The following is a 6,984-nucleotide window of genomic DNA, read 5'->3' as shown; positions in this document are numbered from 1 at the left end:
TACAATAGCACCAAGGAAAATGAAATACCTTGGAATTAACCTAACTAAAGAAGTCAAAGATCTTTTCAATGAAAATTACAGTACTCTTAAAAAACATGCTAGTTTTATAAGAGTAATCTGTTTTATATTCTGTTCTACCTATAGAGACAATTAGATTCCTTCCTGAAATGTAAATATTAGCACAATAGTTTGTGAAATTGTTATATTTTTGTGAAAGTTTTGTAATATTAAATTATATTAAATCCACCGAAACAAGGTGATTAATATGGTGATTAAAATAAAATAAGACAAAATATAGCAAGAATAAATAATACCTAGTTACATATTGGCTTAGTTTAGTCTTTAAAATGCTTTATTTTTTGTATCAATGTACGTTGTAGACATTCCCTTGAGATTGGAGAATGAAGCTTTGATTTCACCTAGGTATACAAAGTAAAGATTTCTCATACTTCTAACCTTTCAACATAAGGTCTTAATGACTTGGTAATGTTATGAATTTTGAGTAGCTCTGAAATGCTTGAATAGGCAAGCTGGACTCCAGTGACTAATATAATGGGATAAGTAAGTACAGGAGGAAACCGCAGTGGATGCCTGGCCTCGTAAGTGGGTTAGGGAGAAACACAAGTCATTGTCTGCTTTTTCCTAGAATTAGCTTCTGAAACTTAAGTTTTCTGTCATGTTTATTGATAGATGATCATGTATACCTGAAAAAACCAACAAAAAAAGCATATTTCTTAGAGAAATTTAGGTAATCGCAAGTGAAGTAAAATACAATAAAAATCTGAGCATATGTGGTGGGTTGAGAACTGCTGATCAACACATTAACACCCACCTTAACTGAACAAGTGTGGTGCAGGGAGTAGGAGGCCCACCTGATGACTGTTGCCAACAGAGGAAAAGGCAGAACTGGAAAAGAAGATGACAAATAAAAGGAAGCTGTAGGTTTTCTTGGGTCTGCTGGTGGTTTCTTTGGAGGAGCTTGTCACACTGGCTTTCCTGATGAACTTGCCTTTCCTTATTGTCAGAGGAACTTGGGACCTCCCTGGTGTGGAGGATGACTGTGCTACTTTATGAGTCCTGGTTCTCACGTTGAGTGTTGCTTTCTGGCTCCAGTTCAAATCCCTCAGCTTGATAACACAGATCCTTCATCCCAGGGGCACAGACTTTCTAGCTTCCACCGTCGACCTATGAGCCGTTCCATTGTAGATCCTTCAAACAAGCCTACATGAGTCATTGTCATGGGCTCTTGGCAATTTGGATGGATGCACTGAGGACACTGCCATGGGCTCTAAGTCTTCAGTTGGACTAGTGCTGGACTACTGTGCAATTCATGCCCACAGTGAGATACTTTGGTCTTTAGTGTGTGGACAGATTTCCTGCACTCTGTGTGTATGGTCTTTTGAGTGACTACTACAATTAATCCTATCTAAATATGTGCTGTGGATTATATTGATACCTCTCACAAAAACCAAAATGATGGCAGCATAGATGAGAATTTGGAAGAATTTATGTAAAAGAAATCAGAATTTTTAACTTATGGGAATCAAATAAATCTAAAGCATCTCATAGCGTTTATACAATTCAGAAGCAGTATTTATTTAACATTATTATGACGTAACACATAGTTTTGTGTATTTCTCAATACAGTTCCTCAAAATACTCCTCAGTCATCTTATTTATATTGCTATGTCAAACAGAAACACCAAAATGACACTTAGGATTTGGAGGCAGATTAATTTAATGTTAGGCAAGCACTGACCAAGAATCAATTGTCTCTCAAACTGTCAGGCCTCTAGAACCCAGAAAAGGAAGCTTTCATGGGGAAGAAACAGGAAATACAGAGGTAGAGTACTTGGCTGTCTTTGACTGGGTCTTGCAATATGCATCACAGTAACCAACCATTTCTAGGAGTGAGAAGCAGCTAGAGCGGCAACAGGAACTACTCAACACCTGGGCAGCTGCGCAAGTGGACGACCTTGGCTGGAAGCGAGATTTTCTGTTACAAGATTTAAAAAAAATTAAAGTGAATAAAAATAGCATTAAAATGAAAAATTACAAGTGACAAAGAATTTCACTTAAACAAACTAATACAAACTTCACGGTATTTGTTATAATGCATAGTGTTGTCTTCCAACCAGTTATTCATAGTACCAGATAAATGCATGTAAAGTTATAACAAGAATGACAAAAAGAAAAATATGCTAGAAATTAAGAAGAGTAAAAGCACAAACAATTGATAGAAAGGAGAACAAAACAAAGTAAGAATTATCTGCTCCTTTCCACAGACAAGTAGAAATCCACAATATAATTGTCCAAACCATCCAACTTACCCACAGAGATATATCTCTTTCACCAACTCCCACTCCTGTCCTTTACCTCAACTCAGTAACTCTTGCCTTTTGAATGAGCTCATTCCATTTTCTCAGTATTTTTTGATCCTTAAGATTCCATTTTCTCTTTCAGGTTTTCACTCTAAGTTGAAAATATCTTTGCACATGCAGGTCTGATTTACTTAAGAATATGGTATGTAGTTGCATCCATTTACTGAAAAGCATTCATATTTATCCTGTTTTATAGCTGAGGAATATTCCACTGTGTGAAAACAATACATCGTTTTATGCATTGCTCAGTTGATGAGCACCTGGGCTGTTTCCAGGATTGAGCGGTGACAACCCATGCTGCTATAAACATGGGTGCTCATATATTACTGTGGTATAACGTTTTCAGTTCTGGAAAAATACCAAGGGGGAATAGCTTCCTTGAATTGAATCTCAAATCCTAGCATTTTAAACAATCTCCATACTGATTTCCATAGTGTTTGTACTAGCCTGACCTCCCACTAACATTGGAGAAGTTTCTTTTCTGACACAGCACCTCCAGCATTTGGTATTGGCTGCCTTCTTAATGTTAGTCATTCTCTTTGGGATAGGAATCAATATCACAAAGGAAGTAAAAGATTTAGATAGTGAAAATTATAGTTTATTGAAAAAAGTGATTGAAGAGGATTTGAGATAATGGAATGATATTTCATGCTCCTGCACAGGAAGAACTGACACCATGAAAATGGCCATACTCCCAAAATTGTTATACAGATCAAATCCAATACCAATTAAAATAACACTGGTATATCACACAGAGGTTGATAAACAATTTCTGAAATTCATTGGGAACCAGAACGGACTTAAGACTATCAAAAGGAACCACAGGAAACAAAAGAAAGGCAGGAGGTATCAAAATCCTTGCCCTGAAATTGTAATATAAAGCCACTGTGATACCATCAGCAACATACAGGCATAGTGACAGATCAGAATAAATATAACAGAATAGAAGATGCATACACACATGCAAACATACTCAGCCACATTATCTTATATAAACGGGGCAAAGATGATCTCTGGAAGTAAGACAGCCACTTCAAGAAATGATGCTAGAAAAAAAATGGCTTTCTACATGCTGAACGCTAAAACTAGACCCTTGCCTGTCACCATGGACAAAGCTATTATCAAAATAGATCAGAGATTTAAATATTAAAACAAAAACTCTAAATGTTCTCAATGAAAACGTAGGTAGAAATCTTAAGGACACAGGTGGAGGTAGATAGTTCATCAACCAGAAGACTAAACTGTACAGGAAATACATCAAAGTATAGACAACTGGGATCTCATCTTTTTGAAAAGTGTCTGCTCTTCAAAGCATATCTCCAACAAACTAACAAGCAAAGCCACAAACTGGGGAAAATTATGGTTGAGTATTCCTCTGACAAAGGCCTTCTATCTAGAACATATAAAAAAATAAAAACAATAAATCAGACTCCTCAAATTCAAGGACCCAAATCAAAAATGGGCAGCTGAGATGAATATACACTTTCCAGATGAAGAATTACAAATGGCAAGTAAATATATGAAAAATGTTCATCATTGGCCATTCTAGAAATGCAAATTAATATAAGATATTTTATATGTAAAAGTTGTTTAGGTATTTTGAAAAGAATGTTGCTTCACTAGTTAGTTTGTATTCTTCCTTCTAAGCTTCAGAAAGGGTTTTCTTTTTCTTTAAGGACATCATAATATGAATATCTTTCTGGTATCTCGTGGTGATATAAATATTACTAAGACCATAGTCTACATATTTAAGCTAATCATTTTCATTGTGTTCTCAACCCAATTATGAATCTCTGTGTCAAAAATGAGATTTAATTTATAAAAAAGTTACTCTAAGGATAAAAAGAAAATCGAAAGCCAAGATGTGTCCTTTTATGTGCTTCTATATTGCAGGTCTATTTTTGTCACATAATTTGTTACATCTTCAAATTTCCTATGGTACCATAATAAATAATTTGAGTATCTTTTGGGTTTATAATATTTCCTGAGTCTCGTATTGAAGCCCAAAACTTATGTAGGTAAGACAACCAAATGGGCAAGCAGGGTTCATAACTCTAGGTGCAAGCGATTGCCCTCTCCCTACATGGTAAGGTCATTTGCAGGAGAAAACGAGTCCCTCAAGCTTTGTTCTTCACACAAGTAGTAGTGACACTACATAATATCTAAATAATAAAAAGTGTCCACTGAGAAAAGTATTTGAGGTGTGTTTTTCTTGAATTATGTTCTTACTTATTTTACTCTTTAAGAATACATGTGAACTTGTTATTTTCTCTCTTCTTTGTTCCCAAGGTAATACTGCCATTTTTTGCATATTCTCTGGAAAAAGAAGGTAAAACAACTCTGAAAAGCAGTGGAGTTGCCACCATAGAAGTAGATGCCAGTGTAAACCTATGAGAAAAACAAATAAACAAAAAAACCTTTGTTTCTTCACTCTTTCTATGTAATCCTTCCAAGACAGACTTTCTTACTTTGCCAGAATTCAATTTGCTATATGAATAATTTTAATGATAAGATGCTTGCTTTGCTTACTGTGGAGTAAAGTTAAATGTTCAATTCAATTTTAAAAAACATATTACATGGGCCAGTGAGGTTGCTCTGCAGATTAAAGTACCTGCTTAGGCAGAGGCACGGACCAGGTATTTGATCCCCATCCCAGGTGTGCCCTGCAGCCCATGTACCCAGGGAGCACTGAGATGGCAATTGAGACTGGGTGTGGTGGCTGGCACTTGTAATGCCAGCACTTCACAGGGTGAAAAGAGGATTACCACTACAAGTCAATCTTTATAGTGAGACCCTATACAACCTGTACAAAATACATAAAAAATAAAGAATTGGAAAAAATGATATAGTACTCATTTAAGCTTTACTTGTGATAGCCAAATATTAAAATCAGTATGAAGTTCATGATAATGTAAATTGATAAATACACTGATATAAACTTGTGTAATACAATATGTATCAAAAATACAAAGGAAATGAGATTCTGATATATGTGAAGACATGGATGAATTATGAAGGCAGTATGTTGAGGAGGTTGAAAAGAATATCACTTCTTTTTTACTGTTTTTTTAAATAAGCTTATTGAGAAACAAATAGCATTGAGAAAGTTTCAAAACCGATTGGATATTGTTGTCTTAGTGGTTATTCATTGTACAAGATGCAGACATGATATCTTGTACGCAAACACTATTAGAATAAATCATTCTATTCATTAAATTAAGAGAATACAATGATATATGATCCTATTTTGAATATACAGATACAATGTTGTCATTCATTGTAACCTCCCCTTTTTTTAGTATTGTCAGACAAGGATATTCCACTGTCATTTAAATAATGTAAGTCCGTAAATTCATCAAAATATTCCAATATACTCCAGTAATCCATAATAGTAGTGGGTTTTCTGTAAGACTGGAAAAGTCAGAAGTTGTTGACTTGAACCATTTACAGCTCTGCCTATTAATATGGCTTTACATATTATAACTCTTTTTTATACTTTTCTGCTGGATGGCTTAGACCAAGATAACGCAAGACCTATATAATAAGAAATGTAACTTTTCTATCTAATAAGGTCAGTCAAATACCCTCAGGATTTATCCTGAAACCCTGTACCGCAGTTTGTAGATCCTTTATCAGTGTCAGTCATGTGAATGAGTCAGGGCCATTGCTTGAACAATTTGCTTTCTGTGAAAGCCTGAGAGAATGTTTTCTCTCCATGTGACTCTCTTTAGACTCTACATCATCGATCATTTTCCTCTGTGGCCCCATAATCTCCTTGATCAGAAAATTTGGTACACAACTGAATTACATGTTACATTACAGGTTCTCCTATGTCCTGAGTCTTCACTGAAATTGAAATTGTTTGCTGTCATTCCAGCCCTTCTTTTTCCTCTAATCTTTCATCTGCAAATTCAGGTTGTTAACCTTTCAAAAGAGAAGCTTATTATTATTACCCTGCAACATAGGCAGTTGAGCTTAGCCTCACTATCTGTCTGAATATCAGTCATCCTAGACATAACATGGACTAGATATTTTCCATCCAGTATTGATATGTGAAACTTTATGTCCTTACAGAAGATAAAATTTAAAAAAAAATGAAAATAGGAATAAACAGTTACATATTTTTATACAGAAATTTAGAAATCTAACCACATACAGAATTTTAGCAGGACAGTCCTGTGACATTTTTTCTTGTCTATTGTTTTCATTTATTACCACTTTTTAAAAAACGAACATTTACCTGAAAGATAGTATGGAAGTAATTTATATGTCATGACAAGCAGTACATATCTAGAAGACTAGAATGACAGGCATTCCAAGTATGATCCTACCATTACACACTGGAAAAGCATATCACTTCTAAGAAAGCAGACAACTTGAGTGCAACACAAAAGTGCCCACAATATAGGACTTGCAAAACTACTCAAAAAATGCCAAGAATGAGGGATCAACATGTTTCAAGTGAAGGTGATGTTTTTTGTAAATTTTACTTTAAGTATTTTCCAAATTAAAATTTTAGCATATAGTCAGATTGTACCTTGTATGCATACAATTTACATATATGATATACATCTACAATTTATAGGTATTCATTTCTCATTTT

The sequence above is a fragment of the Octodon degus genome, unplaced genomic scaffold, assembly GCF_000260255.1.
Source record: "Octodon degus isolate 3935 unplaced genomic scaffold, OctDeg1.0 scaffold00346, whole genome shotgun sequence".
Taxonomy (NCBI): Eukaryota; Metazoa; Chordata; class Mammalia; order Rodentia; family Octodontidae; genus Octodon; species Octodon degus.
Note: the sequence above shows the minus strand (reverse complement) of the source record.